Source organism: Ranitomeya variabilis, chromosome 7 (assembly GCF_051348905.1).
Source record: "Ranitomeya variabilis isolate aRanVar5 chromosome 7, aRanVar5.hap1, whole genome shotgun sequence".
Taxonomy (NCBI): Eukaryota; Metazoa; Chordata; class Amphibia; order Anura; family Dendrobatidae; genus Ranitomeya; species Ranitomeya variabilis.
The window spans coordinates 92,325,033-92,348,927 of record NC_135238.1 but is presented as its reverse complement, the minus strand read 5'-3'; the positions used below and the strand labels follow the sequence as shown (position 1 = coordinate 92,348,927).

Genomic DNA, 23,895 nt, shown 5'->3' with positions numbered 1-23,895 from the left:
AAAAGGAAGATAAACTTTCAAGCTTGAAGTATCTACCGCTTGGGCTAGAAAAGAAATCAAAACAATACAACGTGTAACAAGCAGATTAAACCGACGAGGATGGGATTCGAACCCATGCATGCAGAGCACAATGGATTAGCAGTCCATCGCCTTAACCACTCGGCCACCTCGTCTACATGGCGCTCATGCGCTAAGGAGATAAGATGTAATGATTATTTTTACCAGTCAGTGTGCTTTCTCTGAAGATTTTATGTCAGCTTTTGTCAGAGTGGCCTTATATTATCTCCTACAGTGTCTATTTTTTAAAGTTAGAATGGGGCAAACTCTGTAAGAAATAAACCAGTGCTCAGGGTTTTAATACCAACTTTTCAATCATTCCTAATTTTTCCTCCTTTGGCCCTGCCGTGGAATTCCTTCAATCTGCCTATTTTGTGTCATAACTTGGAAGAAAAATAAGTCCCAAATTAAAGCTGGACTTCATGACTGAGAAAGACATCCTGTTCCACGTTTCTGTGTGCATGGAATGAAACTCAACTCAATGTTGTCTTGCTAAGTTAACCACTTGAAAGTTTTGATTGGTGCTGACATCTTCCCTAGATTTCATAGGCTTTCCAGCTTGTGGTGCTGTGGCTTAGTTGGTTAAAGCGCCTGTCTAGTAAACAGGAGATCCTGAGTTCGAATCTCAGCAGTGCCTTGTTTTCATCATCTGAAAAACAAACTTCCTATCTTAAAAATGGGAATTTCACTTGCGTAAAACCTCAAATTTACCTTGGCTGCGTCTCTACTGATAGTGCAATTGTGAGATTAAGAATTTCTTCTGTATAGGGGCCAAAAAGGAAGGAAGATGGCATCAAGCATAACAACATAAAACCGGTGGATTTTGTCCTTTAGCTTAGTTGGTCAAAGCGCCTGTTTAGTAAACAGAAAATCTTGATTTCGAATGTCAGCAGTGCTTTTCTTTCTTCACCTCAGTTTGGGCCATTTTAGCCAAAAAAAGAGGACTTTTGTTCTTGTATGACATTAAACCTGTCTTTACCACAGTCCTAACATAGTGCAGTTGAGAGAAAAAAATCTCTGCTGTCGAAGTGCTTAAAAAGGAATTAGATGATATCATTTTCTTTAGAGAATAAAGGATGCATCAAGCATTAAAAGATAAAACCAGTGGAATTACACTTCTGACTCTGCAAAGTTTGATAGCAGCTTTCTTAAAAAGGAAGATAAACTTTCAAGCTTGAAGTATCTACCGCTTGGGCTAGAAAAGAAATCAAAACAATACAACGTGTAACAAGCAGATTAAACCGACGAGGATGGGATTCGAACCCATGCATGCAGAGCACAATGGATTAGCAGTCCATCGCCTTAACCACTCGGCCACCTCGTCTACATGGCGCTCATGCGCTAAGGAGATAAGATGTAATGATTATTTTTACCAGTCAGTGTGCTTTCTCTGAAGATTTTATGTCAGCTTTTGTCAGAGTGGCCTTATATTATCTCCTACAGTGTCTATTTTTTAAAGTTAGAATGGGGCAAACTCTGTAAGAAATAAACCAGTGCTCAGGGTTTTAATACCAACTTTTCAATCATTCCTAATTTTTCCTCCTTTGGCCCTGCCGTGGAATTCCTTCAATCTGCCTATTTTGTGTCATAACTTGGAAGAAAAATAAGTCCCAAATTAAAGCTGGACTTCATGACTGAGAAAGACATCCTGTTCCACGTTTCTGTGTGCATGGAATGAAACTCAACTCAATGTTGTCTTGCTAAGTTAACCACTTGAAAGTTTTGATTGGTGCTGACATCTTCCCTAGATTTCATAGGCTTTCCAGCTTGTGGTGCTGTGGCTTAGTTGGTTAAAGCGCCTGTCTAGTAAACAGGAGATCCTGAGTTCGAATCTCAGCAGTGCCTTGTTTTCATCATCTGAAAAACAAACTTCCTATCTTAAAAATGGGAATTTCACTTGCGTAAAACCTCAAATTTACCTTGGCTGCGTCTCTACTGATAGTGCAATTGTGAGATTAAGAATTTCTTCTGTATAGGGGCCAAAAAGGAAGGAAGATGGCATCAAGCATAACAACATAAAACCGGTGGATTTTGTCCTTTAGCTTAGTTGGTCAAAGCGCCTGTTTAGTAAACAGAAAATCTTGATTTCGAATGTCAGCAGTGCTTTTCTTTCTTCACCTCAGTTTGGGCCATTTTAGCCAAAAAAAGAGGACTTTTGTTCTTGTATGACATTAAACCTGTCTTTACCACAGTCCTAACATAGTGCAGTTGAGAGAAAAAAATCTCTGCTGTCGAAGTGCTTAAAAAGGAATTAGATGATATCATTTTCTTTAGAGAATAAAGGATGCATCAAGCATTAAAAGATAAAACCAGTGGAATTACACTTCTGACTCTGCAAAGTTTGATAGCAGCTTTCTTAAAAAGGAAGATAAACTTTCAAGCTTGAAGTATCTACCGCTTGGGCTAGAAAAGAAATCAAAACAATACAACGTGTAACAAGCAGATTAAACCGACGAGGATGGGATTCGAACCCATGCATGCAGAGCACAATGGATTAGCAGTCCATCGCCTTAACCACTCGGCCACCTCGTCTACATGGCGCTCATGCGCTAAGGAGATAAGATGTAATGATTATTTTTACCAGTCAGTGTGCTTTCTCTGAAGATTTTATGTCAGCTTTTGTCAGAGTGGCCTTATATTATCTCCTACAGTGTCTATTTTTTAAAGTTAGAATGGGGCAAACTCTGTAAGAAATAAACCAGTGCTCAGGGTTTTAATACCAACTTTTCAATCATTCCTAATTTTTCCTCCTTTGGCCCTGCCGTGGAATTCCTTCAATCCGCCTATTTTGTGTCATAACTTGGAAGAAAAATAAGTCCCAAATTAAAGCTGGACTTCATGACTGAGAATTACATCCTGTTCCTCGTTTCTGTGTGCATGGAATGAAACTCAACTCAATGTTGTCTTGCTAAGTTAACCACTTGAAAGTTTTGATTGGTGCTGACATCTTCCCTAGATTTCATAGGCTTTCCAGCTTGTGGTGCTGTGGCTTAGTTGGTTAAAGCGCCTGTCTAGTAAACAGGAGATCCTGAGTTCGAATCTCAGCAGTGCCTTGTTTTCATCATCTGAAAAACAAACTTCCTATCTTAAAAATGGGAATTTCACTTGCGTAAAACCTCAAATTTACCTTGGCTGCGTCTCTACTGATAGTGCAATTGTGAGATTAAGAATTTCTTCTGTATAGGGGCCAAAAAGGAAGGAAGATGGCATCAAGCATAACAACATAAAACCGGTGGTTTTTGTCCTTTAGCTTAGTTGGTCAAAGCGCCTGTTTAGTAAACAGAAAATCTTGATTTCGAATGTCAGCAGTGCTTTTCTTTCTTCACCTCAGTTTGGGCCATTTTAGCCAAAAAAAGAGGACTTTTGTTCTTGTATGACATTAAACCTGTCTTTACCACAGTCCTAACATAGTGCAGTTGAGAGAAAAAAATCTCTGCTGTCGAAGTGCTTAAAAAGGAATTAGATGATATCATTTTCTTTAGAGAATAAAGGATGCATCAAGCATTAAAAGATAAAACCAGTGGAATTACACTTCTGACTCTGCAAAGTTTGATAGCAGCTTTCTTAAAAAGGAAGATAAACTTTCAAGCTTGAAGTATCTACCGCTTGGGCTAGAAAAGAAATCAAAACAATACAACGTGTAACAAGCAGATTAAACCGACGAGGATGGGATTCGAACCCATGCATGCAGAGCACAATGGATTAGCAGTCCATCGCCTTAACCACTCGGCCACCTCGTCTACATGGCGCTCATGCGCTAAGGAGATAAGATGTAATGATTATTTTTACCAGTCAGTGTGCTTTCTCTGAAGATTTTATGTCAGCTTTTGTCAGAGTGGCCTTATATTATCTCCTACAGTGTCTATTTTTTAAAGTTAGAATGGGGCAAACTCTGTAAGAAATAAACCAGTGCTCAGGGTTTTAATACCAACTTTTCAATCATTCCTAATTTTTCCTCCTTTGGCCCTGCCGTGGAATTCCTTCAATCTGCCTATTTTGTGTCATAACTTGGAAGAAAAATAAGTCCCAAATTAAAGCTGGACTTCATGACTGAGAAAGACATCCTGTTCCACGTTTCTGTGTGCATGGAATGAAACTCAACTCAATGTTGTCTTGCTAAGTTAACCACTTGAAAGTTTTGATTGGTGCTGACATCTTCCCTAGATTTCATAGGCTTTCCAGCTTGTGGTGCTGTGGCTTAGTTGGTTAAAGCGCCTGTCTAGTAAACAGGAGATCCTGAGTTCGAATCTCAGCAGTGCCTTGTTTTCATCATCTGAAAAACAAACTTCCTATCTTAAAAATGGGAATTTCACTTGCGTAAAACCTCAAATTTACCTTGGCTGCGTCTCTACTGATAGTGCAATTGTGAGATTAAGAATTTCTTCTGTATAGGGGCCAAAAAGGAAGGAAGATGGCATCAAGCATAACAACATAAAACCGGTGGATTTTGTCCTTTAGCTTAGTTGGTCAAAGCGCCTGTTTAGTAAACAGAAAATCTTGATTTCGAATGTCAGCAGTGCTTTTCTTTCTTCACCTCAGTTTGGGCCATTTTAGCCAAAAAAAGAGGACTTTTGTTCTTGTATGACATTAAACCTGTCTTTACCACAGTCCTAACATAGTGCAGTTGAGAGAAAAAAATCTCTGCTGTCGAAGTGCTTAAAAAGGAATTAGATGATATCATTTTCTTTAGAGAATAAAGGATGCATCAAGCATTAAAAGATAAAACCAGTGGAATTACACTTCTGACTCTGCAAAGTTTGATAGCAGCTTTCTTAAAAAGGAAGATAAACTTTCAAGCTTGAAGTATCTACCGCTTGGGCTAGAAAAGAAATCAAAACAATACAACGTGTAACAAGCAGATTAAACCGACGAGGATGGGATTCGAACCCATGCATGCAGAGCACAATGGATTAGCAGTCCATCGCCTTAACCACTCGGCCACCTCGTCTACATGGCGCTCATGCGCTAAGGAGATAAGATGTAATGATTATTTTTACCAGTCAGTGTGCTTTCTCTGAAGATTTTATGTCAGCTTTTGTCAGAGTGGCCTTATATTATCTCCTACAGTGTCTATTTTTTAAAGTTAGAATGGGGCAAACTCTGTAAGAAATAAACCAGTGCTCAGGGTTTTAATACCAACTTTTCAATCATTCCTAATTTTTCCTCCTTTGGCCCTGCCGTGGAATTCCTTCAATCCGCCTATTTTGTGTCATAACTTGGAAGAAAAATAAGTCCCAAATTAAAGCTGGACTTCATGACTGAGAATTACATCCTGTTCCTCGTTTCTGTGTGCATGGAATGAAACTCAACTCAATGTTGTCTTGCTAAGTTAACCACTTGAAAGTTTTGATTGGTGCTGACATCTTCCCTAGATTTCATAGGCTTTCCAGCTTGTGGTGCTGTGGCTTAGTTGGTTAAAGCGCCTGTCTAGTAAACAGGAGATCCTGAGTTCGAATCTCAGCAGTGCCTTGTTTTCATCATCTGAAAAACAAACTTCCTATCTTAAAAATGGGAATTTCACTTGCGTAAAACCTCAAATTTACCTTGGCTGCGTCTCTACTGATAGTGCAATTGTGAGATTAAGAATTTCTTCTGTATAGGGGCCAAAAAGGAAGGAAGATGGCATCAAGCATAACAACATAAAACCGGTGGTTTTTGTCCTTTAGCTTAGTTGGTCAAAGCGCCTGTTTAGTAAACAGAAAATCTTGATTTCGAATGTCAGCAGTGCTTTTCTTTCTTCACCTCAGTTTGGGCCATTTTAGCCAAAAAAAGAGGACTTTTGTTCTTGTATGACATTAAACCTGTCTTTACCACAGTCCTAACATAGTGCAGTTGAGAGAAAAAAATCTCTGCTGTCGAAGTGCTTAAAAAGGAATTAGATGATATCATTTTCTTTAGAGAATAAAGGATGCATCAAGCATTAAAAGATAAAACCAGTGGAATTACACTTCTGACTCTGCAAAGTTTGATAGCAGCTTTCTTAAAAAGGAAGATAAACTTTCAAGCTTGAAGTATCTACCGCTTGGGCTAGAAAAGAAATCAAAACAATACAACGTGTAACAAGCAGATTAAACCGACGAGGATGGGATTCGAACCCATGCATGCAGAGCACAATGGATTAGCAGTCCATCGCCTTAACCACTCGGCCACCTCGTCTACATGGCGCTCATGCGCTAAGGAGATAAGATGTAATGATTATTTTTACCAGTCAGTGTGCTTTCTCTGAAGATTTTATGTCAGCTTTTGTCAGAGTGGCCTTATATTATCTCCTACAGTGTCTATTTTTTAAAGTTAGAATGGGGCAAACTCTGTAAGAAATAAACCAGTGCTCAGGGTTTTAATACCAACTTTTCAATCATTCCTAATTTTTCCTCCTTTGGCCCTGCCGTGGAATTCCTTCAATCCGCCTATTTTGTGTCATAACTTGGAAGAAAAATAAGTCCCAAATTAAAGCTGGACTTCATGACTGAGAATTACATCCTGTTCCTCGTTTCTGTGTGCATGGAATGAAACTCAACTCAATGTTGTCTTGCTAAGTTAACCACTTGAAAGTTTTGATTGGTGCTGACATCTTCCCTAGATTTCATAGGCTTTCCAGCTTGTGGTGCTGTGGCTTAGTTGGTTAAAGCGCCTGTCTAGTAAACAGGAGATCCTGAGTTCGAATCTCAGCAGTGCCTTGTTTTCATCATCTGAAAAACAAACTTCCTATCTTAAAAATGGGAATTTCACTTGCGTAAAACCTCAAATTTACCTTGGCTGCGTCTCTACTGATAGTGCAATTGTGAGATTAAGAATTTCTTCTGTATAGGGGCCAAAAAGGAAGGAAGATGGCATCAAGCATAACAACATAAAACCGGTGGATTTTGTCCTTTAGCTTAGTTGGTCAAAGCGCCTGTTTAGTAAACAGAAAATCTTGATTTCGAATGTCAGCAGTGCTTTTCTTTCTTCACCTCAGTTTGGGCCATTTTAGCCAAAAAAAGAGGACTTTTGTTCTTGTATGACATTAAACCTGTCTTTACCACAGTCCTAACATAGTGCAGTTGAGAGAAAAAAATCTCTGCTGTCGAAGTGCTTAAAAAGGAATTAGATGATATCATTTTCTTTAGAGAATAAAGGATGCATCAAGCATTAAAAGATAAAACCAGTGGAATTACACTTCTGACTCTGCAAAGTTTGATAGCAGCTTTCTTAAAAAGGAAGATAAACTTTCAAGCTTGAAGTATCTACCGCTTGGGCTAGAAAAGAAATCAAAACAATACAACGTGTAACAAGCAGATTAAACCGACGAGGATGGGATTCGAACCCATGCATGCAGAGCACAATGGATTAGCAGTCCATCGCCTTAACCACTCGGCCACCTCGTCTACATGGCGCTCATGCGCTAAGGAGATAAGATGTAATGATTATTTTTACCAGTCAGTGTGCTTTCTCTGAAGATTTTATGTCAGCTTTTGTCAGAGTGGCCTTATATTATCTCCTACAGTGTCTATTTTTTAAAGTTAGAATGGGGCAAACTCTGTAAGAAATAAACCAGTGCTCAGGGTTTTAATACCAACTTTTCAATCATTCCTAATTTTTCCTCCTTTGGCCCTGCCGTGGAATTCCTTCAATCCGCCTATTTTGTGTCATAACTTGGAAGAAAAATAAGTCCCAAATTAAAGCTGGACTTCATGACTGAGAATTACATCCTGTTCCTCGTTTCTGTGTGCATGGAATGAAACTCAACTCAATGTTGTCTTGCTAAGTTAACCACTTGAAAGTTTTGATTGGTGCTGACATCTTCCCTAGATTTCATAGGCTTTCCAGCTTGTGGTGCTGTGGCTTAGTTGGTTAAAGCGCCTGTCTAGTAAACAGGAGATCCTGAGTTCGAATCTCAGCAGTGCCTTGTTTTCATCATCTGAAAAACAAACTTCCTATCTTAAAAATGGGAATTTCACTTGCGTAAAACCTCAAATTTACCTTGGCTGCGTCTCTACTGATAGTGCAATTGTGAGATTAAGAATTTCTTCTGTATAGGGGCCAAAAAGGAAGGAAGATGGCATCAAGCATAACAACATAAAACCGGTGGATTTTGTCCTTTAGCTTAGTTGGTCAAAGCGCCTGTTTAGTAAACAGAAAATCTTGATTTCGAATGTCAGCAGTGCTTTTCTTTCTTCACCTCAGTTTGGGCCATTTTAGCCAAAAAAAGAGGACTTTTGTTCTTGTATGACATTAAACCTGTCTTTACCACAGTCCTAACATAGTGCAGTTGAGAGAAAAAAATCTCTGCTGTCGAAGTGCTTAAAAAGGAATTAGATGATATCATTTTCTTTAGAGAATAAAGGATGCATCAAGCATTAAAAGATAAAACCAGTGGAATTACACTTCTGACTCTGCAAAGTTTGATAGCAGCTTTCTTAAAAAGGAAGATAAACTTTCAAGCTTGAAGTATCTACCGCTTGGGCTAGAAAAGAAATCAAAACAATACAACGTGTAACAAGCAGATTAAACCGACGAGGATGGGATTCGAACCCATGCATGCAGAGCACAATGGATTAGCAGTCCATCGCCTTAACCACTCGGCCACCTCGTCTACATGGCGCTCATGCGCTAAGGAGATAAGATGTAATGATTATTTTTACCAGTCAGTGTGCTTTCTCTGAAGATTTTATGTCAGCTTTTGTCAGAGTGGCCTTATATTATCTCCTACAGTGTCTATTTTTTAAAGTTAGAATGGGGCAAACTCTGTAAGAAATAAACCAGTGCTCAGGGTTTTAATACCAACTTTTCAATCATTCCTAATTTTTCCTCCTTTGGCCCTGCCGTGGAATTCCTTCAATCTGCCTATTTTGTGTCATAACTTGGAAGAAAAATAAGTCCCAAATTAAAGCTGGACTTCATGACTGAGAAAGACATCCTGTTCCACGTTTCTGTGTGCATGGAATGAAACTCAACTCAATGTTGTCTTGCTAAGTTAACCACTTGAAAGTTTTGATTGGTGCTGACATCTTCCCTAGATTTCATAGGCTTTCCAGCTTGTGGTGCTGTGGCTTAGTTGGTTAAAGCGCCTGTCTAGTAAACAGGAGATCCTGAGTTCGAATCTCAGCAGTGCCTTGTTTTCATCATCTGAAAAACAAACTTCCTATCTTAAAAATGGGAATTTCACTTGCGTAAAACCTCAAATTTACCTTGGCTGCGTCTCTACTGATAGTGCAATTGTGAGATTAAGAATTTCTTCTGTATAGGGGCCAAAAAGGAAGGAAGATGGCATCAAGCATAACAACATAAAACCGGTGGATTTTGTCCTTTAGCTTAGTTGGTCAAAGCGCCTGTTTAGTAAACAGAAAATCTTGATTTCGAATGTCAGCAGTGCTTTTCTTTCTTCACCTCAGTTTGGGCCATTTTAGCCAAAAAAAGAGGACTTTTGTTCTTGTATGACATTAAACCTGTCTTTACCACAGTCCTAACATAGTGCAGTTGAGAGAAAAAAATCTCTGCTGTCGAAGTGCTTAAAAAGGAATTAGATGATATCATTTTCTTTAGAGAATAAAGGATGCATCAAGCATTAAAAGATAAAACCAGTGGAATTACACTTCTGACTCTGCAAAGTTTGATAGCAGCTTTCTTAAAAAGGAAGATAAACTTTCAAGCTTGAAGTATCTACCGCTTGGGCTAGAAAAGAAATCAAAACAATACAACGTGTAACAAGCAGATTAAACCGACGAGGATGGGATTCGAACCCATGCATGCAGAGCACAATGGATTAGCAGTCCATCGCCTTAACCACTCGGCCACCTCGTCTACATGGCGCTCATGCGCTAAGGAGATAAGATGTAATGATTATTTTTACCAGTCAGTGTGCTTTCTCTGAAGATTTTATGTCAGCTTTTGTCAGAGTGGCCTTATATTATCTCCTACAGTGTCTATTTTTTAAAGTTAGAATGGGGCAAACTCTGTAAGAAATAAACCAGTGCTCAGGGTTTTAATACCAACTTTTCAATCATTCCTAATTTTTCCTCCTTTGGCCCTGCCGTGGAATTCCTTCAATCCGCCTATTTTGTGTCATAACTTGGAAGAAAAATAAGTCCCAAATTAAAGCTGGACTTCATGACTGAGAATTACATCCTGTTCCTCGTTTCTGTGTGCATGGAATGAAACTCAACTCAATGTTGTCTTGCTAAGTTAACCACTTGAAAGTTTTGATTGGTGCTGACATCTTCCCTAGATTTCATAGGCTTTCCAGCTTGTGGTGCTGTGGCTTAGTTGGTTAAAGCGCCTGTCTAGTAAACAGGAGATCCTGAGTTCGAATCTCAGCAGTGCCTTGTTTTCATCATCTGAAAAACAAACTTCCTATCTTAAAAATGGGAATTTCACTTGCGTAAAACCTCAAATTTACCTTGGCTGCGTCTCTACTGATAGTGCAATTGTGAGATTAAGAATTTCTTCTGTATAGGGGCCAAAAAGGAAGGAAGATGGCATCAAGCATAACAACATAAAACCGGTGGTGTTTGTCCTTTAGCTTAGTTGGTCAAAGCGCCTGTTTAGTAAACAGAAAATCTTGATTTCGAATGTCAGCAGTGCTTTTCTTTCTTCACCTCAGTTTGGGCCATTTTAGCCAAAAAAAGAGGACTTTTGTTCTTGTATGACATTAAACCTGTCTTTACCACAGTCCTAACATAGTGCAGTTGAGAGAAAAAAATCTCTGCTGTCGAAGTGCTTAAAAAGGAATTAGATGATATCATTTTCTTTAGAGAATAAAGGATGCATCAAGCATTAAAAGATAAAACCAGTGGAATTACACTTCTGACTCTGCAAAGTTTGATAGCAGCTTTCTTAAAAAGGAAGATAAACTTTCAAGCTTGAAGTATCTACCGCTTGGGCTAGAAAAGAAATCAAAACAATACAACGTGTAACAAGCAGATTAAACCGACGAGGATGGGATTCGAACCCATGCATGCAGAGCACAATGGATTAGCAGTCCATCGCCTTAACCACTCGGCCACCTCGTCTACATGGCGCTCATGCGCTAAGGAGATAAGATGTAATGATTATTTTTACCAGTCAGTGTGCTTTCTCTGAAGATTTTATGTCAGCTTTTGTCAGAGTGGCCTTATATTATCTCCTACAGTGTCTATTTTTTAAAGTTAGAATGGGGCAAACTCTGTAAGAAATAAACCAGTGCTCAGGGTTTTAATACCAACTTTTCAATCATTCCTAATTTTTCCTCCTTTGGCCCTGCCGTGGAATTCCTTCAATCCGCCTATTTTGTGTCATAACTTGGAAGAAAAATAAGTCCCAAATTAAAGCTGGACTTCATGACTGAGAATTACATCCTGTTCCTCGTTTCTGTGTGCATGGAATGAAACTCAACTCAATGTTGTCTTGCTAAGTTAACCACTTGAAAGTTTTGATTGGTGCTGACATCTTCCCTAGATTTCATAGGCTTTCCAGCTTGTGGTGCTGTGGCTTAGTTGGTTAAAGCGCCTGTCTAGTAAACAGGAGATCCTGAGTTCGAATCTCAGCAGTGCCTTGTTTTCATCATCTGAAAAACAAACTTCCTATCTTAAAAATGGGAATTTCACTTGCGTAAAACCTCAAATTTACCTTGGCTGCGTCTCTACTGATAGTGCAATTGTGAGATTAAGAATTTCTTCTGTATAGGGGCCAAAAAGGAAGGAAGATGGCATCAAGCATAACAACATAAAACCGGTGGTTTTTGTCCTTTAGCTTAGTTGGTCAAAGCGCCTGTTTAGTAAACAGAAAATCTTGATTTCGAATGTCAGCAGTGCTTTTCTTTCTTCACCTCAGTTTGGGCCATTTTAGCCAAAAAAAGAGGACTTTTGTTCTTGTATGACATTAAACCTGTCTTTACCACAGTCCTAACATAGTGCAGTTGAGAGAAAAAAATCTCTGCTGTCGAAGTGCTTAAAAAGGAATTAGATGATATCATTTTCTTTAGAGAATAAAGGATGCATCAAGCATTAAAAGATAAAACCAGTGGAATTACACTTCTGACTCTGCAAAGTTTGATAGCAGCTTTCTTAAAAAGGAAGATAAACTTTCAAGCTTGAAGTATCTACCGCTTGGGCTAGAAAAGAAATCAAAACAATACAACGTGTAACAAGCAGATTAAACCGACGAGGATGGGATTCGAACCCATGCATGCAGAGCACAATGGATTAGCAGTCCATCGCCTTAACCACTCGGCCACCTCGTCTACATGGCGCTCATGCGCTAAGGAGATAAGATGTAATGATTATTTTTACCAGTCAGTGTGCTTTCTCTGAAGATTTTATGTCAGCTTTTGTCAGAGTGGCCTTATATTATCTCCTACAGTGTCTATTTTTTAAAGTTAGAATGGGGCAAACTCTGTAAGAAATAAACCAGTGCTCAGGGTTTTAATACCAACTTTTCAATCATTCCTAATTTTTCCTCCTTTGGCCCTGCCGTGGAATTCCTTCAATCCGCCTATTTTGTGTCATAACTTGGAAGAAAAATAAGTCCCAAATTAAAGCTGGACTTCATGACTGAGAATTACATCCTGTTCCTCGTTTCTGTGTGCATGGAATGAAACTCAACTCAATGTTGTCTTGCTAAGTTAACCACTTGAAAGTTTTGATTGGTGCTGACATCTTCCCTAGATTTCATAGGCTTTCCAGCTTGTGGTGCTGTGGCTTAGTTGGTTAAAGCGCCTGTCTAGTAAACAGGAGATCCTGAGTTCGAATCTCAGCAGTGCCTTGTTTTCATCATCTGAAAAACAAACTTCCTATCTTAAAAATGGGAATTTCACTTGCGTAAAACCTCAAATTTACCTTGGCTGCGTCTCTACTGATAGTGCAATTGTGAGATTAAGAATTTCTTCTGTATAGGGGCCAAAAAGGAAGGAAGATGGCATCAAGCATAACAACATAAAACCGGTGGTTTTTGTCCTTTAGCTTAGTTGGTCAAAGCGCCTGTTTAGTAAACAGAAAATCTTGATTTCGAATGTCAGCAGTGCTTTTCTTTCTTCACCTCAGTTTGGGCCATTTTAGCCAAAAAAAGAGGACTTTTGTTCTTGTATGACATTAAACCTGTCTTTACCACAGTCCTAACATAGTGCAGTTGAGAGAAAAAAATCTCTGCTGTCGAAGTGCTTAAAAAGGAATTAGATGATATCATTTTCTTTAGAGAATAAAGGATGCATCAAGCATTAAAAGATAAAACCAGTGGAATTACACTTCTGACTCTGCAAAGTTTGATAGCAGCTTTCTTAAAAAGGAAGATAAACTTTCAAGCTTGAAGTATCTACCGCTTGGGCTAGAAAAGAAATCAAAACAATACAACGTGTAACAAGCAGATTAAACCGACGAGGATGGGATTCGAACCCATGCATGCAGAGCACAATGGATTAGCAGTCCATCGCCTTAACCACTCGGCCACCTCGTCTACATGGCGCTCATGCGCTAAGGAGATAAGATGTAATGATTATTTTTACCAGTCAGTGTGCTTTCTCTGAAGATTTTATGTCAGCTTTTGTCAGAGTGGCCTTATATTATCTCCTACAGTGTCTATTTTTTAAAGTTAGAATGGGGCAAACTCTGTAAGAAATAAACCAGTGCTCAGGGTTTTAATACCAACTTTTCAATCATTCCTAATTTTTCCTCCTTTGGCCCTGCCGTGGAATTCCTTCAATCCGCCTATTTTGTGTCATAACTTGGAAGAAAAATAAGTCCCAAATTAAAGCTGGACTTCATGACTGAGAATTACATCCTGTTCCTCGTTTCTGTGTGCATGGAATGAAACTCAACTCAATGTTGTCTTGCTAAGTTAACCACTTGAAAGTTTTGATTGGTGCTGACATCTTCCCTAGATTTCATAGGCTTTCCAGCTTGTGGTGCTGTGGCTTAGTTGGTTAAAGCGCCTGTCTAGTAAACAGGAGATCCTGAGTTCGAATCTCAGCAGTGCCTTGTTTTCATCATCTGAAAAACAAACTTCCTATCTTAAAAATGGGAATTTCACTTGCGTAAAACCTCAAATTTACCTTGGCTGCGTCTCTACTGAAAGTGCAATTGTGAGATTAAGAATTTCTTCTGTATAGGGGCCAAAAAGGAAGGAAGATGGCATCAAGCATAACAACATAAAACCGGTGGTTTTTGTCCTTTAGCTTAGTTGGTCAAAGCGCCTGTTTAGTAAACAGAAAATCTTGATTTCGAATGTCAGCAGTGCTTTTCTTTCTTCACCTCAGTTTGGGCCATTTTAGCCAAAAAAAGAGGACTTTTGTTCTTGTATGACATTAAACCTGTCTTTACCACAGTCCTAACATAGTGCAGTTGAGAGAAAAAAATCTCTGCTGTCGAAGTGCTTAAAAAGGAATTAGATGATATCATTTTCTTTAGAGAATAAAGGATGCATCAAGCATTAAAAGATAAAACCAGTGGAATTACACTTCTGACTCTGCAAAGTTTGATAGCAGCTTTCTTAAAAAGGAAGATAAACTTTCAAGCTTGAAGTATCTACCGCTTGGGCTAGAAAAGAAATCAAAACAATACAACGTGTAACAAGCAGATTAAACCGACGAGGATGGGATTCGAACCCATGCATGCAGAGCACAATGGATTAGCAGTCCATCGCCTTAACCACTCGGCCACCTCGTCTACATGGCGCTCACGCGCTAAGGAGATAAGATGTAATGATTATTTTTACCAGTCAGTGTGCTTTCTCTGAAGATTTTATGTCAGCTTTTGTCAGAGTGGCCTTATATTATCTCCTACAGTGTCTATTTTTTAAAGTTAGAATGGGGCAAACTCTGTAAGAAATAAACCAGTGCTCAGGGTTTTAATACCAACTTTTCAATCATTCCTAATTTTTCCTCCTTTGGCCCTGCCGTGGAATTCCTTCAATCCGCCTATTTTGTGTCATAACTTGGAAGAAAAATAAGTCCCAAATTAAAGCTGGACTTCATGACTGAGAATTACATCCTGTTCCTCGTTTCTGTGTGCATGGAATGAAACTCAACTCAATGTTGTCTTGCTAAGTTAACCACTTGAAAGTTTTGATTGGTGCTGACATCTTCCCTAGATTTCATAGGCTTTCCAGCTTGTGGTGCTGTGGCTTAGTTGGTTAAAGCGCCTGTCTAGTAAACAGGAGATCCTGAGTTCGAATCTCAGCAGTGCCTTGTTTTCATCATCTGAAAAACAAACTTCCTATCTTAAAAATGGGAATTTCACTTGCGTAAAACCTCAAATTTACCTTGGCTGCGTCTCTACTGATAGTGCAATTGTGAGATTAAGAATTTCTTCTGTATAGGGGCCAAAAAGGAAGGAAGATGGCATCAAGCATAACAACATAAAACCAGTGGATTTTGTCTTTAGCTTAGTTGGTCAATGCGCCTGTTTAGTAAACAGAAAATCTTAATTTCGAATGTCAGCAGTGCTTTTCTTTCTTCACCACAGTTTGGGCCATTTTAGCCAAAAAACGAGGATTTTTGTTCTTGTATGACATTAAACCTGTCTTTACCACAGTCCTAACATAGTGCAGTTGAGAGAAAAAAATCTCTGCTGTCGAAGTGCTTAAAAAGGAATTAGATGACATAATTTTCTTTAGAGAATAAAGGATGCATCAAGCATTAAAAGATAAAACCAGTGGAATTACACTTCTGACTCTGCAAAGTTTGATAGCAGCTTTCTTAAAAAGGAAGATAAACTTTCAAGCTTGAAGTATCTACCGCTTGGGCTAGAAAAGAAATCAAAACAATACAACGTGTAACAAGCAGATTAAACCGACGAGGATGGGATTCGAACCCATGCATGCAGAGCACAATGGATTAGCAGTCCATCGCCTTAACCACTCGGCCACCTCGTCTACATGGCGCTCATGCGCTAAGGAGATAAGATGTAATGATTATTTTTACCAGTCAGTGTGCTTTCTCTGAAGATTTTATGTCAGCTTTTGTCAGAGTGGCCTTATATTATCTCCTACAGTGTCTATTTTTTAAAGTTAGAATGGGGCAAACTCTGTAAGAAATAAACCAGTGCTCAGGGTTTTAATACCAACTTTTCAATCATTCCTAATTTTTCCTCCTTTGGCCCTGCCGTGGAATTCCTTCAATCCGCCTATTTTGTGTCATAACTTGGAAGAAAAATAAGTCCCAAATTAAAGCTGGACTTCATGACTGAGAAAGACATCCTGTTCCTCGTTTCTGTGTGCATGGAATGAAACTCAACTCAATGTTGTCTTGCTAAGTTAACCACTTGAAAGTTTTGATTGGTGCTGACATCTTCCCTAGATTTCATAGGCTTTCCAGCTTGTGGTGCTGTGGCTTAGTTGGTTAAAGCGCCTGTCTAGTAAACAGGAGATCCTGAGTTCGAATCTCAGCAGTGCCTTGTTTTCATCATCTGAAAAACAAACTTCCTATCTTAAAAATGGGAATTTCACTTGCGTAAAACCTCAAATTTACCTTGGCTGCGTCTCTACTGATAGTGCAATTGTGAGATTAAGAATTTCTTCTGTATAGGGGCCAAAAAGGAAGGAAGATGGCATCAAGCATAACAACATAAAACCGGTGGATTTTGTCCTTTAGCTTAGTTGGTCAAAGCGCCTGTTTAGTAAACAGAAAATCTTGATTTCGAATGTCAGCAGTGCTTTTCTTTCTTCACCTCAGTTTGGGCCATTTTAGCCAAAAAAAGAGGACTTTTGTTCTTGTATGACATTAAACCTGTCTTTACCACAGTCCTAACATAGTGCAGTTGAGAGAAAAAAATCTCTGCTGTCGAAGTGCTTAAAAAGGAATTAGATGATATCATTTTCTTTAGAGAATAAAGGATGCATCAAGCATTAAAAGATAAAACCAGTGGAATTACACTTCTGACTCTGCAAAGTTTGATAGCAGCTTTCTTAAAAAGGAAGATAAACTTTCAAGCTTGAAGTATCTACCGCTTGGGCTAGAAAAGAAATCAAAACAATACAACGTGTAACAAGCAGATTAAACCGACGAGGATGGGATTCGAACCCATGCATGCAGAGCACAATGGATTAGCAGTCCATCGCCTTAACCACTCGGCCACCTCGTCTACATGGCGCTCATGCGCTAAGGAGATAAGATGTAATGATTATTTTTACCAGTCAGTGTGCTTTCTCTGAAGATTTTATGTCAGCTTTTGTCAGAGTGGCCTTATATTATCTCCTACAGTGTCTATTTTTTAAAGTTAGAATGGGGCAAACTCTGTAAGAAATAAACCAGTGCTCAGGGTTTTAATACCAACTTTTCAATCATTCCTAATTTTTCCTCCTTTGGCCCTGCCGTGGAATTCCTTCAATCCGCCTATTTTGTGTCATAACTTGGAAGAAAAATAAGTCCCAAATTAAAGCTGGACTTCATGACTGAGAATTACATCCTGTTCCTCGTTTCTGTGTGCATGGAATGAAACTCAACTCAATGTTGTCTTGCTAAGTTAACCACTTGAAAGTTTTGATTGGTGCTGACATCTTCCCTAGATTTCATAGGCTTTCCAGCTTGTGGTGCTGTGGCTTAGTTGGTTAAAGCGCCTGTCTAGTAAACAGGAGATCCTGAGTTCGAATCTCAGCAGTGCCTTGTTTTCATCATCTGAAAAACAAACTTCCTATCTTAAAAATGGGAATTTCACTTGCGTAAAACCTCAAATTTACCTTGGCTGCGTCTCTACTGATAGTGCAATTGTGAGATTAAGAATTTCTTCTGTATAGGGGCCAAAAAGGAAGGAAGATGGCATCAAGCATAACAACATAAAACCGGTGGTGTTTGTCCTTTAGCTTAGTTGGTCAAAGCGCCTGTTTAGTAAACAGAAAATCTTGATTTCGAATGTCAGCAGTGCTTTTCTTTCTTCACCTCAGTTTGGGCCATTTTAGCCAAAAAAAGAGGACTTTTGTTCTTGTATGACATTAAACCTGTCTTTACCACAGTCCTAACATAGTGCAGTTGAGAGAAAAAAATCTCTGCTGTCGAAGTGCTTAAAAAGGAATTAGATGATATCATTTTCTTTAGAGAATAAAGGATGCATCAAGCATTAAAAGATAAAACCAGTGGAATTACACTTCTGACTCTGCAAAGTTTGATAGCAGCTTTCTTAAAAAGGAAGATAAACTTTCAAGCTTGAAGTATCTACCGCTTGGGCTAGAAAAGAAATCAAAACAATACAACGTGTAACAAGCAGATTAAACCGACGAGGATGGGATTCGAACCCATGCATGCAGAGCACAATGGATTAGCAGTCCATCGCCTTAACCACTCGGCCACCTCGTCTACATGGCGCTCATGCGCTAAGGAGATAAGATGTAATGATTATTTTTACCAGTCAGTGTGCTTTCTCTGAAGATTTTATGTCAGCTTTTGTCAGAGTGGCCTTATATTATCTCCTACAGTGTCTATTTTTTAAAGTTAGAATGGGGCAAACTCTGTAAGAAATAAACCAGTGCTCAGGGTTTTAATACCAACTTTTCAATCATTCCTAATTTTTCCTCCTTTGGCCCTGCCGTGGAATTCCTTCAATCCGCCTATTTTGTGTCATAACTTGGAAGAAAAATAAGTCCCAAATTAAAGCTGGACTTCATGACTGAGAATTACATCCTGTTCCTCGTTTCTGTGTGCATGGAATGAAACTCAACTCAATGTTGTCTTGCTAAGTTAACCACTTGAAAGTTTTGATTGGTGCTGACATCTTCCCTAGATTTCATAGGCTTTCCAGCTTGTGGTGCTGTGGCTTAGTTGGTTAAAGCGCCTGTCTAGTAAACAGGAGATCCTGAGTTCGAATCTCAGCAGTGCCTTGTTTTCATCATCTGAAAAACAAACTTCCTATCTTAAAAATGGGAATTTCACTTGCGTAAAACCTCAAATTTACCTTGGCTGCGTCTCTACTGATAGTGCAATTGTGAGATTAAGAATTTCTTCTGTATAGGGGCCAAAAAGGAAGGAAGATGGCATCAAGCATAACAACATAAAACCGGTGGTTTTTGTCCTTTAGCTTAGTTGGTCAAAGCGCCTGTTTAGTAAACAGAAAATCTTGATTTCGAATGTCAGCAGTGCTTTTCTTTCTTCACCTCAGTTTGGGCCATTTTAGCCAAAAAAAGAGGACTTTTGTTCTTGTATGACATTAAACCTGTCTTTACCACAGTCCTAACATAGTGCAGTTGAGAGAAAAAAATCTCTGCTGTCGAAGTGCTTAAAAAGGAATTAGATGATATCATTTTCTTTAGAGAATAAAGGATGCATCAAGCATTAAAAGATAAAACCAGTGGAATTACACTTCTGACTCTGCAAAGTTTGATAGCAGCTTTCTTAAAAAGGAAGATAAACTTTCAAGCTTGAAGTATCTACCGCTTGGGCTAGAAAAGAAATCAAAACAATACAACGTGTAACAAGCAGATTAAACCGACGAGGATGGGATTCGAACCCATGCATGCAGAGCACAATGGATTAGCAGTCCATCGCCTTAACCACTCGGCCACCTCGTCTACATGGCGCTCATGCGCTAAGGAGATAAGATGTAATGATTATTTTTACCAGTCAGTGTGCTTTCTCTGAAGATTTTATGTCAGCTTTTGTCAGAGTGGCCTTATATTATCTCCTACAGTGTCTATTTTTTAAAGTTAGAATGGGGCAAACTCTGTAAGAAATAAACCAGTGCTCAGGGTTTTAATACCAACTTTTCAATCATTCCTAATTTTTCCTCCTTTGGCCCTGCCGTGGAATTCCTTCAATCCGCCTATTTTGTGTCATAACTTGGAAGAAAAATAAGTCCCAAATTAAAGCTGGACTTCATGACTGAGAATTACATCCTGTTCCTCGTTTCTGTGTGCATGGAATGAAACTCAACTCAATGTTGTCTTGCTAAGTTAACCACTTGAAAGTTTTGATTGGTGCTGACATCTTCCCTAGATTTCATAGGCTTTCCAGCTTGTGGTGCTGTGGCTTAGTTGGTTAAAGCGCCTGTCTAGTAAACAGGAGATCCTGAGTTCGAATCTCAGCAGTGCCTTGTTTTCATCATCTGAAAAACAAACTTCCTATCTTAAAAATGGGAATTTCACTTGCGTAAAACCTCAAATTTACCTTGGCTGCGTCTCTACTGATAGTGCAATTGTGAGATTAAGAATTTCTTCTGTATAGGGGCCAAAAAGGAAGGAAGATGGCATCAAGCATAACAACATAAAACCGGTGGTTTTTGTCCTTTAGCTTAGTTGGTCAAAGCGCCTGTTTAGTAAACAGAAAATCTTGATTTCGAATGTCAGCAGTGCTTTTCTTTCTTCACCTCAGTTTGGGCCATTTTAGCCAAAAAAAGAGGACTTTTGTTCTTGTATGACATTAAACCTGTCTTTACCACAGTCCTAACATAGTGCAGTTGAGAGAAAAAAATCTCTGCTGTCGAAGTGCTTAAAAAGGAATTAGATGATATCATTTTCTTTAGAGAATAAAGGATGCATCAAGCATTAAAAGATAAAACCAGTGGAATTACACTTCTGACTCTGCAAAGTTTGATAGCAGCTTTCTTAAAAAGGAAGATAAACTTTCAAGCTTGAAGTATCTACCGCTTGGGCTAGAAAAGAAATCAAAACAATACAACGTGTAACAAGCAGATTAAACCGACGAGGATGGGATTCGAACCCATGCATGCAGAGCACAATGGATTAGCAGTCCATCGCCTTAACCACTCGGCCACCTCGTCTACATGGCGCTCATGCGCTAAGGAGATAAGATGTAATGATTATTTTTACCAGTCAGTGTGCTTTCTCTGAAGATTTTATGTCAGCTTTTGTCAGAGTGGCCTTATATTATCTCCTACAGTGTCTATTTTTTAAAGTTAGAATGGGGCAAACTCTGTAAGAAATAAACCAGTGCTCAGGGTTTTAATACCAACTTTTCAATCATTCCTAATTTTTCCTCCTTTGGCCCTGCCGTGGAATTCCTTCAATCCGCCTATTTTGTGTCATAACTTGGAAGAAAAATAAGTCCCAAATTAAAGCTGGACTTCATGACTGAGAATTACATCCTGTTCCTCGTTTCTGTGTGCATGGAATGAAACTCAACTCAATGTTGTCTTGCTAAGTTAACCACTTGAAAGTTTTGATTGGTGCTGACATCTTCCCTAGATTTCATAGGCTTTCCAGCTTGTGGTGCTGTGGCTTAGTTGGTTAAAGCGCCTGTCTAGTAAACAGGAGATCCTGAGTTCGAATCTCAGCAGTGCCTTGTTTTCATCATCTGAAAAACAAACTTCCTATCTTAAAAATGGGAATTTCACTTGCGTAAAACCTCAAATTTACCTTGGCTGCGTCTCTACTGATAGTGCAATTGTGAGATTAAGAATTTCTTCTGTATAGGGGCCAAAAAGGAAGGAAGATGGCATCAAGCATAACAACATAAAACCAGTGGATTTTGTCTTTAGCTTAGTTGGTCAATGCGCCTGTTTAGTAAACAGAAAATCTTAATTTCGAATGTCAGCAGTGCTTTTCTTTCTTCACCACAGTTTGGGCCATTTTAGCCAAAAAAAGAGGACTTTTGTTCTTGTATGACATTAAACCTGTCTTTACCACAGTCCTAACATAGTGCAGTTGAGAGAAAAAAATCTCTGCTGTCGAAGTGCTTAAAAAGGAATTAGATGATATCATTTTCTTTAGAGAATAAAGGATGCATCAAGCATTAAAAGATAAAACCAGTGGAATTACACTTCTGACTCTGCAAAGTTTGATAGCAGCTTTCTTAAAAAGGAAGATAAACTTTCAAGCTTGAAGTATCTACCGCTTGGGCTAGAAAAGAAATCAAAACAATACAACGTGTAACAAGCAGATTAAACCGACGAGGATGGGATTCGAACCCATGCATGCAGAGCACAATGGATTAGCAGTCCATCGCCTTAACCACTCGGCCACCTCGTCTACATGGCGCTCATGCGCTAAGGAGATAAGATGTAATGATTATTTTTACCAGTCAGTGTGCTTTCTCTGAAGATTTTATGTCAGCTTTTGTCAGAGTGGCCTTATATTATCTCCTACAGTGTCTATTTTTTAAAGTTAGAATGGGGCAAACTCTGTAAGAAATAAACCAGTGCTCAGGGTTTTAATACCAACTTTTCAATCATTCCTAATTTTTCCTCCTTTGGCCCTGCCGTGGAATTCCTTCAATCCGCCTATTTTGTGTCATAACTTGGAAGAAAAATAAGTCCCAAATTAAAGCTGGACTTCATGACTGAGAATTACATCCTGTTCCTCGTTTCTGTGTGCATGGAATGAAACTCAACTCAATGTTGTCTTGCTAAGTTAACCACTTGAAAGTTTTGATTGGTGCTGACATCTTCCCTAGATTTCATAGGCTTTCCAGCTTGTGGTGCTGTGGCTTAGTTGGTTAAAGCGCCTGTCTAGTAAACAGGAGATCCTGAGTTCGAATCTCAGCAGTGCCTTGTTTTCATCATCTGAAAAACAAACTTCCTATCTTAAAAATGGGAATTTCACTTGCGTAAAACCTCAAATTTACCTTGGCTGCGTCTCTACTGATAGTGCAATTGTGAGATTAAGAATTTCTTCTGTATAGGGGCCAAAAAGGAAGGAAGATGGCATCAAGCATAACAACATAAAACCGGTGGATTTTGTCCTTTAGCTTAGTTGGTCAAAGCGCCTGTTTAGTAAACAGAAAATCTTGATTTCGAATGTCAGCAGTGCTTTTCTTTCTTCACCTCAGTTTGGGCCATTTTAGCCAAAAAAAGAGGACTTTTGTTCTTGTATGACATTAAACCTGTCTTTACCACAGTCCTAACATAGTGCAGTTGAGAGAAAAAAATCTCTGCTGTCGAAGTGCTTAAAAAGGAATTAGATGATATCATTTTCTTTAGAGAATAAAGGATGCATCAAGCATTAAAAGATAAAACCAGTGGAATTACACTTCTGACTCTGCAAAGTTTGATAGCAGCTTTCTTAAAAAGGAAGATAAACTTTCAAGCTTGAAGTATCTACCGCTTGGGCTAGAAAAGAAATCAAAACAATACAACGTGTAACAAGCAGATTAAACCGACGAGGATGGGATTCGAACCCATGCATGCAGAGCACAATGGATTAGCAGTCCATCGCCTTAACCACTCGGCCACCTCGTCTACATGGCGCTCATGCGCTAAGGAGATAAGATGTAATGATTATTTTTACCAGTCAGTGTGCTTTCTCTGAAGATTTTATGTCAGCTTTTGTCAGAGTGGCCTTATATTATCTCCTACAGTGTCTATTTTTTAAAGTTAGAATGGGGCAAACTCTGTAAGAAATAAACCAGTGCTCAGGGTTTTAATACCAACTTTTCAATCATTCCTAATTTTTCCTCCTTTGGCCCTGCCGTGGAATTCCTTCAATCTGCCTATTTTGTGTCATAACTTGGAAGAAAAATAAGTCCCAAATTAAAGCTGGACTTCATGACTGAGAAAGACATCCTGTTCCACGTTTCTGTGTGCATGGAATGAAACTCAACTCAATGTTGTCTTGCTAAGTTAACCACTTGAAAGTTTTGATTGGTGCTGACATCTTCCCTAGATTTCATAGGCTTTCCAGCTTGTGGTGCTGTGGCTTAGTTGGTTAAAGCGCCTGTCTAGTAAACAGGAGATCCTGAGTTCGAATCTCAGCAGTGCCTTGTTTTCATCATCTGAAAAACAAACTTCCTATCTTAAAAATGGGAATTTCACTTGCGTAAAACCTCAAATTTACCTTGGCTGCGTCTCTACTGATAGTGCAATTGTGAGATTAAGAATTTCTTCTGTATAGGGGCCAAAAAGGAAGGAAGATGGCATCAAGCATAACAACATAAAACCGGTGGATTTTGTCCTTTAGCTTAGTTGGTCAAAGCGCCTGTTTAGTAAACAGAAAATCTTGATTTCGAATGTC

The 23,895-nt window shown here is 38.9% G+C and overlaps 40 non-coding genes across 40 annotated transcripts; 20 read left to right on the top strand and 20 right to left on the bottom strand.

Moving 5' to 3' along the window:
• Positions 1–91: 91 nt before the first annotated feature.
• TRNAS-GCU (transfer RNA serine (anticodon GCU)) lies at positions 92–173 on the bottom strand. Its single transcript has one exon. It is a non-coding gene; the product is annotated as a tRNA-Ser (tRNA).
• A 447-nt stretch (positions 174–620) lies between these two features.
• On the top strand, positions 621–694 carry TRNAT-AGU (transfer RNA threonine (anticodon AGU)). Its single transcript has one exon. It is a non-coding gene; the product is annotated as a tRNA-Thr (tRNA).
• Positions 695–1,299: 605 nt separating this feature from the next.
• On the bottom strand, positions 1,300–1,381 carry TRNAS-GCU (transfer RNA serine (anticodon GCU)). The gene has a single exon. It is a non-coding gene; the product is annotated as a tRNA-Ser (tRNA).
• Positions 1,382–1,828: 447 nt separating this feature from the next.
• TRNAT-AGU (transfer RNA threonine (anticodon AGU)) lies at positions 1,829–1,902 on the top strand. The gene has a single exon. It is a non-coding gene; the product is annotated as a tRNA-Thr (tRNA).
• A 605-nt stretch (positions 1,903–2,507) lies between these two features.
• Positions 2,508–2,589, bottom strand: TRNAS-GCU (transfer RNA serine (anticodon GCU)). The gene has a single exon. It is a non-coding gene; the product is annotated as a tRNA-Ser (tRNA).
• Positions 2,590–3,036: 447 nt separating this feature from the next.
• Positions 3,037–3,110, top strand: TRNAT-AGU (transfer RNA threonine (anticodon AGU)). Its single transcript has one exon. It is a non-coding gene; the product is annotated as a tRNA-Thr (tRNA).
• A 605-nt stretch (positions 3,111–3,715) lies between these two features.
• Positions 3,716–3,797, bottom strand: TRNAS-GCU (transfer RNA serine (anticodon GCU)). The gene has a single exon. It is a non-coding gene; the product is annotated as a tRNA-Ser (tRNA).
• A 447-nt stretch (positions 3,798–4,244) lies between these two features.
• TRNAT-AGU (transfer RNA threonine (anticodon AGU)) lies at positions 4,245–4,318 on the top strand. Its single transcript has one exon. It is a non-coding gene; the product is annotated as a tRNA-Thr (tRNA).
• Positions 4,319–4,923: 605 nt separating this feature from the next.
• On the bottom strand, positions 4,924–5,005 carry TRNAS-GCU (transfer RNA serine (anticodon GCU)). The gene has a single exon. It is a non-coding gene; the product is annotated as a tRNA-Ser (tRNA).
• A 447-nt stretch (positions 5,006–5,452) lies between these two features.
• On the top strand, positions 5,453–5,526 carry TRNAT-AGU (transfer RNA threonine (anticodon AGU)). Its single transcript has one exon. It is a non-coding gene; the product is annotated as a tRNA-Thr (tRNA).
• A 605-nt stretch (positions 5,527–6,131) lies between these two features.
• Positions 6,132–6,213, bottom strand: TRNAS-GCU (transfer RNA serine (anticodon GCU)). Its single transcript has one exon. It is a non-coding gene; the product is annotated as a tRNA-Ser (tRNA).
• Positions 6,214–6,660: 447 nt separating this feature from the next.
• TRNAT-AGU (transfer RNA threonine (anticodon AGU)) lies at positions 6,661–6,734 on the top strand. Its single transcript has one exon. It is a non-coding gene; the product is annotated as a tRNA-Thr (tRNA).
• Positions 6,735–7,339: 605 nt separating this feature from the next.
• Positions 7,340–7,421, bottom strand: TRNAS-GCU (transfer RNA serine (anticodon GCU)). Its single transcript has one exon. It is a non-coding gene; the product is annotated as a tRNA-Ser (tRNA).
• A 447-nt stretch (positions 7,422–7,868) lies between these two features.
• TRNAT-AGU (transfer RNA threonine (anticodon AGU)) lies at positions 7,869–7,942 on the top strand. Its single transcript has one exon. It is a non-coding gene; the product is annotated as a tRNA-Thr (tRNA).
• Positions 7,943–8,547: 605 nt separating this feature from the next.
• Positions 8,548–8,629, bottom strand: TRNAS-GCU (transfer RNA serine (anticodon GCU)). Its single transcript has one exon. It is a non-coding gene; the product is annotated as a tRNA-Ser (tRNA).
• Positions 8,630–9,076: 447 nt separating this feature from the next.
• Positions 9,077–9,150, top strand: TRNAT-AGU (transfer RNA threonine (anticodon AGU)). The gene has a single exon. It is a non-coding gene; the product is annotated as a tRNA-Thr (tRNA).
• Positions 9,151–9,755: 605 nt separating this feature from the next.
• On the bottom strand, positions 9,756–9,837 carry TRNAS-GCU (transfer RNA serine (anticodon GCU)). The gene has a single exon. It is a non-coding gene; the product is annotated as a tRNA-Ser (tRNA).
• Positions 9,838–10,284: 447 nt separating this feature from the next.
• TRNAT-AGU (transfer RNA threonine (anticodon AGU)) lies at positions 10,285–10,358 on the top strand. Its single transcript has one exon. It is a non-coding gene; the product is annotated as a tRNA-Thr (tRNA).
• A 605-nt stretch (positions 10,359–10,963) lies between these two features.
• On the bottom strand, positions 10,964–11,045 carry TRNAS-GCU (transfer RNA serine (anticodon GCU)). The gene has a single exon. It is a non-coding gene; the product is annotated as a tRNA-Ser (tRNA).
• A 447-nt stretch (positions 11,046–11,492) lies between these two features.
• TRNAT-AGU (transfer RNA threonine (anticodon AGU)) lies at positions 11,493–11,566 on the top strand. Its single transcript has one exon. It is a non-coding gene; the product is annotated as a tRNA-Thr (tRNA).
• Positions 11,567–12,171: 605 nt separating this feature from the next.
• TRNAS-GCU (transfer RNA serine (anticodon GCU)) lies at positions 12,172–12,253 on the bottom strand. The gene has a single exon. It is a non-coding gene; the product is annotated as a tRNA-Ser (tRNA).
• Positions 12,254–12,700: 447 nt separating this feature from the next.
• On the top strand, positions 12,701–12,774 carry TRNAT-AGU (transfer RNA threonine (anticodon AGU)). Its single transcript has one exon. It is a non-coding gene; the product is annotated as a tRNA-Thr (tRNA).
• A 605-nt stretch (positions 12,775–13,379) lies between these two features.
• On the bottom strand, positions 13,380–13,461 carry TRNAS-GCU (transfer RNA serine (anticodon GCU)). Its single transcript has one exon. It is a non-coding gene; the product is annotated as a tRNA-Ser (tRNA).
• A 447-nt stretch (positions 13,462–13,908) lies between these two features.
• Positions 13,909–13,982, top strand: TRNAT-AGU (transfer RNA threonine (anticodon AGU)). Its single transcript has one exon. It is a non-coding gene; the product is annotated as a tRNA-Thr (tRNA).
• A 605-nt stretch (positions 13,983–14,587) lies between these two features.
• TRNAS-GCU (transfer RNA serine (anticodon GCU)) lies at positions 14,588–14,669 on the bottom strand. Its single transcript has one exon. It is a non-coding gene; the product is annotated as a tRNA-Ser (tRNA).
• Positions 14,670–15,116: 447 nt separating this feature from the next.
• Positions 15,117–15,190, top strand: TRNAT-AGU (transfer RNA threonine (anticodon AGU)). The gene has a single exon. It is a non-coding gene; the product is annotated as a tRNA-Thr (tRNA).
• Positions 15,191–15,794: 604 nt separating this feature from the next.
• Positions 15,795–15,876, bottom strand: TRNAS-GCU (transfer RNA serine (anticodon GCU)). The gene has a single exon. It is a non-coding gene; the product is annotated as a tRNA-Ser (tRNA).
• A 447-nt stretch (positions 15,877–16,323) lies between these two features.
• TRNAT-AGU (transfer RNA threonine (anticodon AGU)) lies at positions 16,324–16,397 on the top strand. The gene has a single exon. It is a non-coding gene; the product is annotated as a tRNA-Thr (tRNA).
• A 605-nt stretch (positions 16,398–17,002) lies between these two features.
• TRNAS-GCU (transfer RNA serine (anticodon GCU)) lies at positions 17,003–17,084 on the bottom strand. Its single transcript has one exon. It is a non-coding gene; the product is annotated as a tRNA-Ser (tRNA).
• Positions 17,085–17,531: 447 nt separating this feature from the next.
• Positions 17,532–17,605, top strand: TRNAT-AGU (transfer RNA threonine (anticodon AGU)). Its single transcript has one exon. It is a non-coding gene; the product is annotated as a tRNA-Thr (tRNA).
• A 605-nt stretch (positions 17,606–18,210) lies between these two features.
• Positions 18,211–18,292, bottom strand: TRNAS-GCU (transfer RNA serine (anticodon GCU)). Its single transcript has one exon. It is a non-coding gene; the product is annotated as a tRNA-Ser (tRNA).
• A 447-nt stretch (positions 18,293–18,739) lies between these two features.
• On the top strand, positions 18,740–18,813 carry TRNAT-AGU (transfer RNA threonine (anticodon AGU)). The gene has a single exon. It is a non-coding gene; the product is annotated as a tRNA-Thr (tRNA).
• Positions 18,814–19,418: 605 nt separating this feature from the next.
• On the bottom strand, positions 19,419–19,500 carry TRNAS-GCU (transfer RNA serine (anticodon GCU)). Its single transcript has one exon. It is a non-coding gene; the product is annotated as a tRNA-Ser (tRNA).
• Positions 19,501–19,947: 447 nt separating this feature from the next.
• TRNAT-AGU (transfer RNA threonine (anticodon AGU)) lies at positions 19,948–20,021 on the top strand. The gene has a single exon. It is a non-coding gene; the product is annotated as a tRNA-Thr (tRNA).
• Positions 20,022–20,626: 605 nt separating this feature from the next.
• Positions 20,627–20,708, bottom strand: TRNAS-GCU (transfer RNA serine (anticodon GCU)). Its single transcript has one exon. It is a non-coding gene; the product is annotated as a tRNA-Ser (tRNA).
• A 447-nt stretch (positions 20,709–21,155) lies between these two features.
• Positions 21,156–21,229, top strand: TRNAT-AGU (transfer RNA threonine (anticodon AGU)). The gene has a single exon. It is a non-coding gene; the product is annotated as a tRNA-Thr (tRNA).
• Positions 21,230–21,833: 604 nt separating this feature from the next.
• TRNAS-GCU (transfer RNA serine (anticodon GCU)) lies at positions 21,834–21,915 on the bottom strand. The gene has a single exon. It is a non-coding gene; the product is annotated as a tRNA-Ser (tRNA).
• A 447-nt stretch (positions 21,916–22,362) lies between these two features.
• On the top strand, positions 22,363–22,436 carry TRNAT-AGU (transfer RNA threonine (anticodon AGU)). The gene has a single exon. It is a non-coding gene; the product is annotated as a tRNA-Thr (tRNA).
• Positions 22,437–23,041: 605 nt separating this feature from the next.
• On the bottom strand, positions 23,042–23,123 carry TRNAS-GCU (transfer RNA serine (anticodon GCU)). The gene has a single exon. It is a non-coding gene; the product is annotated as a tRNA-Ser (tRNA).
• A 447-nt stretch (positions 23,124–23,570) lies between these two features.
• TRNAT-AGU (transfer RNA threonine (anticodon AGU)) lies at positions 23,571–23,644 on the top strand. The gene has a single exon. It is a non-coding gene; the product is annotated as a tRNA-Thr (tRNA).
• The last annotated feature ends 251 nt before the right edge of the window (positions 23,645–23,895 follow it).